Raw genomic sequence first — 14,887 nt, 5'->3', positions numbered from 1 at the left:
TAATGACTCTACGAAAACATTGCACATGGTACATCAGATGATATGCTAGGTTGAATACTAGACTTTGTAATGCACAATTTATTGTTTTCTGAAGGTGGAGCTGTGCCCTTTTAAGGCCAAGGACACATTATTAAGTAAACGCTGCTGTACTTAATTTGGAATTTTATTATTTGATGAAGAAATGCTGCAGATTGGAAAGCATTCATAAACTTTAGGTTGAAGGTCAGAAGCATTCAGCAATAAGTAAATGTCTTTCTTCTCAAATTAATATGGTTGCCAAGGTCACAAAGCTCTCACGGCAACATCAATAAGGTGCTCTGTTCTATTTGTTTCTTATAATTGGCTTCATTTTGTAAAAAACACCTTTCCTTCACATACACCAAAAACTAATTCTATACAGAGGCTGGTGTGATAACAAATCAGACTCTTGATTTTTTTTCCCTCCCACAGACTCAGCTTGACCTGCTACTTCCAAATTTTCTGTTTTAATACCAGATGCACAGTTGAGGTTATTATACATTTATTCATTCTGGTGAACCTCTCAGTTCATGGCAAGTTGGATGAGAGCATGCGATATCACACAAAAAAAGAACCTCCCAGTAGACTGAACAACCCGATTCAAAAAAACTAGAAAACAGAAAACTCTCGGCCAATTAGCTAATATCTGTCATTTTCCTTCATCATACTCTGCCATATTTTTACCCACTCACTTAACCTATCTATATCCCTTTGCAAGATCTTTTGTGTCTGCTTCACAAATTGTTTCCCACTAATTTTTGGCTACAATACACTCGACCACTTCATCAAAGGGACATTATTAAGGAAGGAGTAGGAGGACATGTAGCGGATCAGGGATTATGGGGAAAAGGCAGGAGAATGGGGATGAGAAAAAAAATCAGTCACGATTGAATGGCAGAGCAGACTCGATGGGCCGAGTGGCCTAATTCTGCTCCTATTTCTTATGGTTCTGGTCAACGTATATCCATTTAAGAGTGGAAGGGAGCACTGCAATAATATATTTAAGAATATTTTAGTTCTTGCTGGCTTCTTTTCTTTCAAGACTGTGCCTTTTTGTATTGAATTTGGGGATTGTACTTTATCTGAATCTGCTTGGCTGTTGCAGTTATTTGCTTTCTGAGCTCTTGGTTATTTCAGCATACAATTTAGTTTGTAATAAAATTGATCAGTAATAGTACAGTACCCAGGACAATTTAAATGGTGTGATTGGAAGGGGGAGGTAATTGTAACAATACAAATGCTGTTTGGGCATGGTAAGGGAGTGAGATTAAGCAACCTCGACTTGGTGGCACAAAAGTACTTGGGTATTGCAGGCTAGGGATAATAATCTTAGACGTGGGGTGGGCTATTTCCTCGCTCACCCCCTCCCCCAACGCATGTTTCGCAGCAACGGCCCTCCATTGGTTGGATCTTCTGATCCCACTGCTGTCAACGGGATTTCCTATCGTATGCACCCCCTGCCACCAGGAAGCCAGAGGCAGGGTTTCGCCATCAACGGGACCGGAAGATCCCACCGGTGGGAACGAATGGAAAACTCTGGCCACTAACTCAAACGTGCTGCATGGCTCCATCACAGTTAAATTGCTTTCGAACAGAACACATCGGTTGGCGTGACTCACTTGATATTTGGGTGCGAGGGAGAAATAATCAGGCTAAAATGCAAGTGGTTAGTGGCTGCATGAACTGTGATAGAGACAGGAAATGCAAATTAAGATAAACAGTTGGATAAATGCAAGAAAGGAGATGCTTGGGCCAGTGGCAGCAACCCAGAATGTCTACAACACTGCAACTGTCAGTGTTTGGAATGAGTCTGCCAAGCTATATATAATACAGGAAACGTCTCTGACACAGTCAGAAGGGAAGAGAATCAGGCTGGCACTGTGAAGCCAAAAAAAAACTGGAGTTTAGGATCAGAATCTAGCAGAACTGATAGCAAAAGTAAATATTTTTCTCGCATTCATAATACCGTTCAGCTAAGAGTATGAGTAAGAACAAAGATTTAATTTAATACTGCAGCAAAACCTGTCCTGAGCTGATGGGGTTGAACACATTTACATCTACAAGCATATCATATTGTGATGGACAGGTATAAACATGGATAGATGGATAAGTCAACGTAACTGACTTGTGTTTTTTTCTACATCACCTTATCGTATCTTTTTGAATATCTAAAACCTCACCCTCACAGTCATTGAATACTGTAATCAATGACAATCCTCAAATGTAGCGAAGTATTCTATATACCAATAACTATGGACAAGTTACTTGTAATCTCCCATAAGTATATTTATCTTAAATCAACACCTTTAGTTCTCACTTGTCAGTGGAAATAAATTATCTTGATCATGTCTATTCCTTGGGTCCTTTTAACACCTCTACCAAATCCCTGATGCAGGCCCAGTTACATAGCCTTTCCTGGCAACTCAAATCCTTGATTCCTGACAATACTTACATAAATTTACCTTGCATTTTCTCCACAGCAATTCTGGACTTGTTGCAGGGAGGAGCCCAAAGTGGTCAATTGCAGCTCTTAACTGATCAATTAAAGTTTTCCTCCCACTGCCACTGGGGTTTTCCAGCCTGCCAGATAAATCCTGGCAGGAGACATATGGGAGATAGCCCCTTCAGTTCAAGCACCCTGTGCCCATGGAAGGGCTTCAACCATTGACCACCTCCCCTTGGGCCTGCAGCACTGGCCTCATTGAGGCTGCTCCGCTTAGTTTGAACTCTGGCCTACTGCAACACTCCTGTTCAGGGACTGAGTGCAGTTCCAGCAATGGCCACCACTAACTGTGGCACTGTTGGAACTGGAGAGTTGGAGATGGGACATCCACCCTCAAGGGGGCAGAAGCCACAACCTCAGGCCACTAATTGCAAAATTACATCATGGCTTTTCAGGACAATGGAAGTCGACTCACCTACAACTTTCCATCCAATGGGCACAGCAATCATTTAGTCATAACACAAGTTCAAGGAACCTGGATTCTCCAGTTCAAACACAAATTGTTGTAAACTTAGTAGATTTTCAGAGACATTCACAGGATGAAGTATTTTGAACCAATAGTGCACAAGCATATTTCAGAAAAGACAGCATCGCACGTCAATTGTGACAACTCCTAAAGAAATGAAATGATTCCTCAAAAGGGAAAATTATGAATTTTGTCCTGTTTTCAAATTTAATTTTCATGGCAGGAAGCAATAAATACCAAAGCTGTGGGTTTGTTTTAATCAAATCCAGCGCAATGCTCGGAGATTTATGTTCTGAAACTGTGATCATAGAACCTACTGCCTTGTTGAAAAAAAAACCAGAACTGGTAGTAATGTGCAATATTCATCCACAAGGGTGATTGATCAATACTACAGAGAACTGGTGAGAACACCATGTCACTTTTCCCCAGAGGGCTCAATGCAATTTCAGTGCAGTCAGGCATAACCTGGTCAGCAATGGGCCTTCCACGTGATCAAGGGTCCAGTTAAGGTTCAAAAAGCCGACCCCGGAGAGCAGCCAGCTAATCAAAGACTGTCAGATCTCCACGCTGGCAATGCCACCGCAAAAAGTGGCTGGTACTGGTACTGTCTGGAGGCCTACACCAGCAACCATCACTGGATCTGGTTACACAGAGGTTTGGCTTCAAGCGGAATGACGGTTTTGTAAGCATCAGTGGGGAATAACTTCCGGGGGGGGGGGGCCTCTCTTTCTACTCCACTTCCCAATGCCATTATTGAACACCGAGTGCCTGTCAACGAGGGATCTCCATGGTAGGCAGCTGGAAAACCTGACAAGGTTTGTTGGGTGACTTTCAGGATGCGTGTGAGACGCATTAAACCCTGAGCCAACGTTAAATCCTGTGGGCTCAGGGATAGTTGGCTTTAATATTCCTCAAAAAGAGAGACGTTGACAAAGCTTTTCACCTTGCACTCATCAGGACAAATGCAAGAATGCCAAAATTCAAATGAGCACACTCATGTATACCACAAGATAAAATGAGTATTGACTGGCTGGAAAATCAACTTGAATTGATGTTGCTATGGAGAAAGATACAAGCCTAGTATTAATAGTTGGAGGAAGTTCTGGTTTGATTCGATCAGCCAATCATTGGGGTATATATACACAGCTGTTCATAATAGGCAATGCAGACAATATACAACCAGCTTTGCTTGCAAAACCCAAAATAGGTGGGATTCTTCAATTGGGCAACACTTGCTCAACAATCCTGAGTGCACCAACAGCTACAATAATAAGCAATTTAGGATCAGTTTTGCTTGTATCATTTGTGTTTGCTGGAAGTGACACACACTCGTATGCAGGGACCCTTCTCTGTAAGCAAAAGGAATATGTAAAAGATTTTTGCCCTTTTTTGAACTATCCAGAAGCCAGTGGAGCCGATAGTTTCCCATAGCTTTTTCCTGAACAACTCTTCAGTCATAGTCAAATTGTATAAATTGTTGTGATTGTTTGACATTTGGCATTCTTTCATTTGGCTTCATAACTGCAAGACATAAAGCTTTGGCAACCTATCTTTCTTTTCAGCAACTGGCTTTAAGTGGCTCATTGATGAGCTAAACTGACATTCTGCCGTGGGCTCGTCCCGTGCTCCCACTAAATTAGGGACAGTTTTTGTGCATCTGGGAAGTGGACACAAGTACTCGCACCAGGTTCTCCTGGATTTGTCATTTCAATGGTTCTTGCCAGCCCCACCATATCTCTGATCGCATCCTTTGTATCACTTCCCATCCACATACCCTTTTCATGCTTCAATCCCACCTCCTCCTCATTTTAAAATGTGTGAAGTGCCTTGGGACACTTCAGTTATGTTGTTGTTCTAGTCAGTCAGCACCCGCTTTGTGCATCAATATTGTAAAAGTATAGAATTTTGCTACTCACTCGACAGTAGTCGGAGTCTGATGGGTTTGGTTCTGAAGGCTGTGCACTCGGAGAACAAAGAAAAACTCACTGATGCTACAGAAAAATAATAGTAATTGAGGATGAATCTCAAATCTAAAATCACTTTCACAGCAACCTTCAGTGGATGCAAGACAAATGAATTCTCCTTGGTCTTTGTCACCCCACTCCATTAGATCATTCAAGTCGATGGCTGCAAATAGACACCTTATTAATGGTATTACAAACCCAAAACACTTAAATCAGCCTCCTTAGGCAACTTAGCTTTAAAAATAAAATCACTTTCCCCTAGTTCCCCTGGATCATCCAATTCCCGGTATCAACTATGAAATTGTTCATTTCCCTGTTGTTCTTTTTAATCTAGCAGTTCGCCTAACCTGGCGAGACAAACAGAAAAGCTGTAACTGCTGCAAACCAGATGAGCCAAATGGCCTGTTTCTGTGCTGTAATGTTCCATCATTTTAAATGGCGAAAGTTTTAGTCACAACAGAAAATCCAAAAAGCGCACAGCAGGTTCATCACGATTCAGAAACTGTCAAGTTTATTTTTCTTGTGACTAAAACCAATGGGACTCGGCCTATTTTAAAGCACTGATAGCTCTGTTGTGTGTTTCAACCATTTCTGTGGATCATGATGAACAATTACTCAGTTGTGTTCTTCATCGAATCTCTGAACTGAATACCAGCACAATCCCTACAATAATATTCAAACCAAAATTTATGGTGGTACATCATTTGTTGGGCGCACAGCCTAACCTCATAACACAAAGACCCGCTGGGTATTTCCAGCATTTTCTGTTTCTAATTTAAGATTCCCAGCATGCATAGTATTGTGTTTTGTCTCATAAAATATACGCTTGGTTCAATGTACAGGGCAGCATGAAGCTTTGCTGTCGCCTTGCATCCTTTTTTCAGTATTGTCGCTGTCTCTTATGAACACCTCACTGGGATATCTGTGAACAGGTCTATAAGATAGCACAACCACTGGCTAATTTAACATAAATTCAATGTGACTAAGTCTGCACGATTTGACTTTAGAATGTGCGAAACTAATTAAGCCTCAGAAATAAGTCGCAAGGCTTCACATTCTATGGAAAAGAAAGCCAGTACAACAGAATCTACCTCTGTGGATAAATGACCTGGAAGCGACAAAAGTAGAAGTTGTGCCACCAAAGTTCATCAATATATAAAATTGCATTTTACACCTCTCCATCATCTATCCGATTTAAAAAAGGTCAAATTGCAATACATTGTCAGGCACTTTTAAAATTGCATCCAGCATGTGAAACTGGTATTGCCGTTCAGATGTATGAAAGGCTGTATAAATGCTAAGAAAACAAAGCATTATTTCTTCAGTGCTAGCAAAGAAATTTTTTCCTAGGTCCTGGAGTGGGGCTTGAACCTGCAACCTTATAGCTGAGACAGATGTGTGAACAATCAAAGCAAGCTGGCATTCTATGCAAATAAATTAATTAATCTTTTCTTCACCCAAAAGAATCTCATTTTAGTTTTCAAGTGGATCATGCAGCCTTGAATATTTACAAGGAACACTTCAGTGAAATAATACTACTGTTGCAACAACATAGTTTGGAATTCAGTAATGTCTTCACTCAGGGAAAGGATACAGAACGCACAACATGAAAACAATTGGATTTAAACCCCGAGCCAAAAAAAACCTCAGTAGGGTTTTGGTAAACTCAACAGCAAAAGAAACTCCTCTGGCTGGGTTCAGCCGAGTTATCAACTCAACATAGTCACAGAAAGATGAAGGAGAAGGTTAGAAGACATTTCTGTACACAGTCAATGGAGGGTGGCATGTTTTGTCACAGGCAATAGTTGAAAAGCAGCCCTTTGAGCACATTTGCCAATTTAGCAGAAAATTGCATCAGTTTTGCATTGTGGTTTTATGCTCAAGAGGGAGTTGTTTTGAGACCCTTCAAACTCATTTCGCAACGCCCCATTACTACCAACAAACATAAACTACTTTCATTCCATCAGTCTGGGCCAGACTTAACACCAAACCTAAAAGGTGGAAGACGTTTAACCATTGCCTTGTATTGATGATAAAAAGCTGTGCCAGTCCAGTTCAAATCAGATCTCCTGACTTCAGTGAGTCCAGTAAAGGCAGCAAAAGGCCAACATGAGAATTATTTCCATGCATGTCAGTCTAGCCAGGGAGACACAGAAATATCACACATTTCTAAATCAATATATCCTCATCGAAGTATCTCTTTCACGACTGTAAAATGTAGTCCATTCCATTTCCATTCTCTTTTGATAGGGTGCAATTATTCTCCACATAATTCCATTTTTTTCCCTTACCTTTCCTCTTCTGAAGACAGTAAAATGATTCAGTGCAATCCAGCAAGTTGCGAACATTATACAGTAACTTGAGTTAGCGGCTGTTCTATCTCACTGAACCTGGACAGCAAGTGGCACTGAATTCTGACCACAGGGGAAAAGGGGGTTAAAAAGAAAACTGGCCACTCAGTAAAATGAGTGTAAAAGCTGGCTTCTTGCAGTCCCCCTCCCCCCAATTTTCAATGCTCTTCCACCAGTTCCATCAATGTCATCAGTTGCCTCGGCCCCCAAGTTCGAGAACTCCCTCCTAATATCTCGCCCTTCTCTCAGGTCCTTTAAAATGTTCTCCAACCCATTTCTTTGATCTAACTTTAGGTCATCTTCCCTCATACCTTGTGTGACTCGGTGTCAGTACTTCTGTGAAGGGCCTTGGGACCCCCACAAGCCATTCTACGAATACATGTTGGCATTGTAGAAAGAAAAGAGAATGTGATGAGAACATTGTGAATGGAAATAACTTGCATTAATATACCATCTTTCATTCGCTCAAGATTTTTCAAAGTGATTCACAGCCAATTAAGTACTTTTTTAAAAAAAAGTGAAATCACTTTAGGTGTAAGTTCACTTTGCAGTCTGCTCTGTTGTTGCACAAGTTTTGAGAAGGCAAGTTAACAGCCACTTAGTGCATCATAATCCCACTCACTTATTGCTGGCTGAAGCTATATAAACCTTATGGCGCAGTAAGTTTTTTATCAACTGCAAGACTTAAAAACTACTCACCATTTTTGTGACCTCATCTAGAGCAATATGTAAGCTGCTGCAACTGGCTTCAGCATCCGTGGACTGGAGAAGCCAAGGCAGCAGGGCAAAAAGGTGGCAGTGCCCTACCTCTGACTGAGCACTGTTAACGTTATAAGACCAACAAGGAATCACACTGGGCCACAACGATTGGCAAATTCCAAATACTCAATGTCCACACGCGCAAGAATAGCCACTTTGGGCATGTTATTTGAAAGACGCTATAGCACAGGGGTCAGAATACATTTGGACACAAACTCGATTACCTGTAAATAGTAATTCATTGCTGATGGTAAATCTATCAACCGTTATGCTAGAAAAAAATATTAGAAATTTTACAGCTCCCCTTACTGGAGAGTTCCACTTGAAAATTCTGAACTGCAGATGATGCATAAAAAAGAAATTTCACGCTCATATTACCATGTTGTCCTACAATCTCATGTTGGTAGATTCCAATTGCAGTTAATATATATAATCCGAATGCAAGCATGCAGTAGTTAACATGGTCCAATTATTTTAAATGAAAAGTTTTAAAATAAAACTTTTCCTTCTCTTTAGGTCTTCTTGTTACTTCTGTTTCTTGGTCAAAATTCTTCCTGGAGCTTGGTGTGAAGAAAAGTTAAAGTTTATTTGTTAGTCACAAGTAGGCTTACATCAACACTGCAATGAAGTTACTGTGAAAATCCCCTAGTTGCCACACTCCAGCACCTGTTTGGATTCACTGAGGGAGAATTTAGCATGGCCAATGTACCTAACTAGCATGTCTTTTGGGGTGTGGGATTACCCGGAGGAAACCCACGCAGACACGGGAAGAATGTGCAAATTCCATACAGTCACCCAAGCCGGGAATTGAACCTGGGTCCCTGGCGCTGTGAGGCAGCAGTGCGAACCACTGTGGCACCGTGCCACCAGATTGGACTGCTAGTCAACCACGATTACGTAAGAAGCAATGGACAATTGAACCATAGAATCCCTGCAGTGCAGAAAGGCGGCATCCGGCCCATCAAGTCTGTGCCAACTCCCTCAGAGAGCATCACACCCAGGCCCCTCCACGGAAATGCCTTGCATCCACGGAGGACAGACAGGACTTCAGTTTGACGTTCCATCCAGAAGACAGCACCAATTCTGTAGCGCTGCCTCAATACTGCACTTTTTGTTTGGTCCAAAAATATACTTCATTCATAAGATTTGTAAAAGTGCATGACACAACACGGACTTGAAAATTACAGACAATGCAATAAAATTTAACTCATCTCCATACCACATTTCCATTCTTAGGTGCCTCAACATGATTGTAATACTCTTGATATATGATTATACCTTCCTTGTCAGGCATACAGCCTCAGGACAAAACATTTCAACTTGAAAATTACATGAAGTGCAATCAAAATCAAATTTTCTCTCCACAGCATGTTCCATTCTGAGCTGTCTTGTCACAATTTCAATAGTCTTGATATCCACAATGTATATTTCCTTGTCAAGCATGTAGCTCGAGGGGTTTGCCTCTGTTTCTAGCCCTGTGATATGGCTGAAAAGCACATATGATCTTTTCCTGTTGCGCCTTTGCGTCAGCTGCTGCAAGATTTAGTCTCCGTTCCTCAATACGTAATTCTGGACCTTGAAATGTGCCAGTCTGCAAAGGACAAGTGCAAGACATGAAAGTTTTGGGTAGACCAAAGAGTATCTTTCACCAAGCTGATGGTGCTCCAACTGCAGTTGCTGGTTGTCTCAGGGAACAGCCCACAGAGCACAGTGCTGTGTCACGGAGCTGCTCAGGATGAAACTCGACAATAATTACTATCTCTCTCTCTCCAGACCTTTACAAGGGTGCATTCCAGAAGGAAATGGGAAACAGTTTTGTACCGTTTAAAGGTGCTTAAACCTTTCCATGAGGTCGCGGGTCATCCAGAATCGAAACATTGGTTCCGTTCTCTCTCCACAGATGCTGTCAGACCTGCTGAGATTTTCCAGAATTTTCTCTTTTTGTTTCAGATTCCAGCATCTGCCAGTATTATGCCTTTTGCTTGGAACATTCCATGGCTACGTGGTGAGACTCATCCTTCACAACTTTAGCATGTAGTGACACTTGGGTGTTAACGTACTGAGGGACAACACACAGCTTGATAGAGCCACAAGCCAAAGGTAGCCATCAGGATGAGGGTTATATTGGGTTCTTCTCCCCTCTGCTCCTCACTTTATCTGGAGGTTTGTATGTTATTTCTCAATGTACATGGTCCATATCTGACCTCCAGATAATGTAGAAGATGGGTCAGTATAGTACTCAAATACCAGCATTCTTATGTGTTCATGTCTCTTGAACCCACAACCATCTAATACAGAGGTAGAAGTGCTACCCATTAACGTAATATTGATACTGACTAAAATTGAATCCATGGCTGAGATCTTTCGTCCTCATTCATGGCTGGGATCTTCTGGTGTCGCTGACAGTGAATGGAGTTTTGGCTGAAGCGCCAAATTTTACGTTCTCCTTCGCAATGAGTCCCGCCCCAATCGAAAGCAGAGAATCCCGTCCATACTGTGTAAATGCACCTCCCCCTGTGGTACTGAACCTCATGGTCCAAAGATGTGTGGGTTCGGTGGATTGGCCATGCTAAATTGACCCTTAGTGTCAAGGGGGCTAGTTAGAATAAATGCCTAGGGTTATGGGGATAGAGCCAGAGTGGGATTGTAGTCAGTGTGGACTCGATGGGCCGAATGACCTCCTTCTGCACTGTAAGGATTCTATGACTAATTGACCACAAACACTGCCTCGTGATTCATGTCGGAAAGTGGGCATTTTTGAGATTTTGGATTCGGATGCAATTAGTTTCAGCTGCAATGTCCTCTAATAGCAAGAATCATTCTGCAAGTACATTGATAATGAATAGCCATTTAAAGGGCTGACCCTGATTCAACCATCCCCAGCATCTTTGGGATTGGTGAAAGGAAAACAACTGAATTGGAATGCAAAGAATTTGCAAAACTAAATTTTGGAAAAATATCAACTACCTTAACAGCATTCAATAAATCTGATCGCAAAACATATTATGACATACTGTGCAACCCGTTCTTCCAAGTGTTTACACAGCCCCAAATCTTGCTTCAACATGCACTTGATTCAATTAACACATTAAAACAAAATGCCTAACATGCCATGCGACTGGGACAATTCTTTAGAGTCACCATTATTCAAGTGGCAATCTTGCTTGGGGCCATGGGAAGAGGGTGGAAAAATCAGTATTTTTAAACTGCAAATGTCAATGAAACTTAAAATGTAGGATGTGACTTAATACATTTGAATGGAGAGGTTATTTTACGATCAATTAAAATATAACTGGGTTTTTGTTCACCTTTTGATAGTAACCCAGGCAACCAAACCAATCTATAAAACTGAGTTCCACACACAAGGGTTGCTGAAAAAAAAAGAACCCGAGTCAACTTTTACACAAAATATCGATACAAAGGGAAGTTTGGTGCTCAGAATAATACCATGTCAAAAATAAAACCATGCAACGTCAATTTAGTGACCAGAATGAGTCAGTAACAGTTTCATTTTGAGCAAGCTGATAATTTGTGATCCAACAGACACACATAAATCAGATGTCATTTACTATTCATCTGACAGAATTAGATCATGAATTAACCATTTTAACAAAACTAATTAAACCTATTTTCTGTGGGCAAATTGTTAGATGGACTTCAGGTCACATAAATTTTCTGATTGATTTCTGTAGAATAGGCTCAATATCCAGTGATATAACATGAGCATTACCTAACTTCATTTGTGCTTTCATTAAAAAAAAGGTACATGGAGGCAAGCGCATGCTCTCATCAGCCAGTTCAGCCAATGCATAACCGAGGTTTGTAAAAAAGGATCATCTTGGGTTTGATCAATCTGTGCTGAATAGCTGATTTAGGGCGATGGCAAAAAGGAGCTTCAATGCTTTTGAATGCAGAGTCCAAAGTAAGCTCATCTAGAACTCCCATGTCTGCTCTCTATGATCACCAGTATCCTTGCTGGAAATGTGGACCTTAAAAGAGAAATAAGAGTTGGTGCTGCAGCCAGGTGCTCTATAGATAGAGTTTGCCAACAGACATTGTGAAAGCACAAGCAATGAAAAACGTAAATTTAGGCAAGATATCCCTACAGTGGCAAGGGTCTTTCTACTGAGCCAAGATAAACTGGAAGTAAAATTCTGGGGATTGCTTCAGCTGTACAGCAGCAAAGTTTTCCCTTTATAAATGCAAGTACAGCCAAGTGCACCCAAGTCTATTTAATATTTAAAAACAAACGAATTTTCAATTTGGAAACAGAGAAGTTGTCCCTTAAATTTCCATAGGAACAGAGCAATACAAATTGCTCAACAAAACAACAGATGTGTCAAGTACTAAACCATATTTGTACTCTTTGAAGCAAAATAAGTTGAAATACGTTGAACATCAAGTCAAAGAAAAAAAGCCTTGCTATTTCCTGCCTGATGTACATTTGCTCACAAGTATACGGCATCATCCCATATGTGGATAGGAGCACAAAATTCTGAAATCAAGGCAATACCGGGTGAACGTGACTTATTCAGTAAAGAAACAAAATTGAACAAGTGAAGACAGCATTCAACTTCATGACAATTGCACAGCTCTTCCTCAAGGCTTTTCTCTGCCTCGTTAATCAGGTGTAATAACAAAACTGAGAAAATAAATATTTGTATTCCGAGCATCCATCTGTAATCTACATCCAACAACCTATTCTGAAAACTCTGATAACTTCAACCACAGCAGCTGAGACAACGCACAAATTTCAAAAGAAAAGTTAATTTGCTCTATTTCCCAATGTTATCAGAACCTTGAAAATAATACAGGATCCAGATCGGCATCATTAATTATTTTGGCAATCAGTTCTTCTTCAGGCCATACCCTGTGTACCAAGTTTCATTGAAACCCATCCATTAGTTCGAGATATCTTGCTTACAGACAGACAAAAGCAACGGCAAAAATATTCGCTTGAAACCCCAGACCTTGTCTGTGGCTGGGATTCTCCGGTCCCACTGCGGTGAATGGAGTTTTGGCTGAGCGCCAAATTCACCATTCTTGTTGACAGTGGGGACGGGATGAGCATTGCTGGAGCATCCCGCCCATTATCTCTGCCCACTTTCGGTAGAGAGATTTACAAACTAACTGGATACAGCAGTCTAAATCCAGGCTTTTCAGTATAAAATGGTAAAACAATGTGTGCGTGTGCACGTGTCGCATGCACACCTTTACAACAGTAAATACTTCACTGTGCATAAAGGCCTCTATCTAGAAGCCAGGTAATAATTCTATGCCATTGAAACACTTAAGTTTATAAGGTCCCAAGTGCACAAACATCTTACTGTTCCCCATCAAGAATGTCTTTGAAACAAATAGGAAACCATTTCAAGACCAGCATTTAATCTTAATCTTAAAAGGAAATGCAGCAAGTATCTTCATTAACTAGAAACCTGTCTCAAAGTGAAAATCCTGCACAAAGGTATGCTGATTCAAAATTACATTTACTGCTTTTAGAGTCATTATGGCAGAGGGAGACCAGTCAGCACAGCTCTCTAAAGCAATCCAATCTGTCCCATTCCTCTGCTCCATATGCTTGGTCCTGCAGCTTTCCTTCAAGCTTTTGTTATTACATTCATTTTAAGAAACACAGAAAATAGAAGCAGGAAAAGGCCATTCAGCCCTTCGAATCTACTCTGCCATTCAATTTGATCATGGCTGATTGTCAAATTCAATATCCTGATCCCGCCTTTCCCTCTCTCCCTTGATCCCTTTAGCCCCAAGAGCTCTCTTGAATTTCTTCTTCAAATCACATGTTTTGCCCTCAACTACTTGCTGTGGTAGTGAATTCCATAGATTCACCACTACGAGTAAAGACATTCCTCAGCTAGTGAGCTGGTGCAAGACAAGCCTAAAATGTGGATAGCACAGAATCTACCTCCTCTCTCTCGGCATGCACTCGATCTACCTTGGGCATCTGTCTTTTTATTTAATCTTTCCCGGGAAGTGGGCATTCTAGGCAAAGTCAGTATTTGTTAACCATTCCCAAGTACCCTTCAGCTGAGTGGCTTACCAGGCCAATTTTCTGTGGGCTGTTCAGCATCAAAGAAATTGCTGTGCAGAGTGTCACATGCAGGCCAGACCGAAGAAGGATAGTGGACTTTCTTCCCTAAATGCACAGGAGTGAACCAGATGGGTTTTTTGTTTCATGTTCACCAATTCCAAACTTGTTTATGAATTGAATTTCCACCGGCTGTCATGGTGGCATTTGATCATTAGCCTGAGCCTCACAATTACGAGCGCCGACAGGGACCTTACTCGCCACCACCATTAGCTGTCCCCCTCCCCCTCTCCCTCCCATTCACCCACTTGCACCAAGCATGTGCTATTGGCAATTTTTGCAGAGTTGCCACTTACTATTGCCAAGAATGTGAAATGCAGAACTGGGACTCATTTAAGTCCAAAAGTATCCAAAGGAAGCCAGCAGCATGTTGAAAACAAAATCAGGAACAGCAGCACTCAGATCTTCCCTTCAGCATCATTCTTGCACATCTGTAACAGACAATACAAAAATGGCCTGAATGTGAATTCACCATTAGTGCTTCACATTGTTGGTCTCATAGTACACAATAACTCAGCACCATAAAATATACATGGCAAAATGCACAACTAATTTAATTTTCGGTTGCACATGGAACAGAATTTTCTCCCTTTTGAAATTATGGGTGGGTGGTGTGTGGAATAGTCTGGTGGTTAATGGTGGGTCGAAGCTCAGTTCACTTATGTTGGCTAATCGCGAGGGTAAACTTGGTATTCAAGTGCGCAACTTTTCCAGGGTTAGTAT

At 41.2% G+C, this 14,887-nt stretch overlaps 1 protein-coding gene across 1 annotated transcript in view; it reads right to left on the bottom strand.

Annotated features, from left to right (window-relative positions):
- LOC144504446 (transcriptional-regulating factor 1-like) overlaps positions 1-14,887 on the bottom strand; it is a 178,439-nt gene that overhangs the window by 104,642 nt on the left and 58,910 nt on the right. Inside the window, exon 2 of the mRNA XM_078229720.1 lies at positions 14,461-14,595. The gene's annotated coding sequence lies outside the window, so the exon portion shown is untranslated. The remainder of the gene's footprint in view (positions 1-14,460; positions 14,596-14,887) is intronic.

Source organism: Mustelus asterias, chromosome 15 (genome assembly GCF_964213995.1).
Source record: "Mustelus asterias chromosome 15, sMusAst1.hap1.1, whole genome shotgun sequence".
NCBI classification, from domain to species: domain Eukaryota; kingdom Metazoa; phylum Chordata; class Chondrichthyes; order Carcharhiniformes; family Triakidae; genus Mustelus; species Mustelus asterias.
Note: the sequence above shows the minus strand (reverse complement) of the source record. Positions and strands in the feature narration are given on the sequence as shown.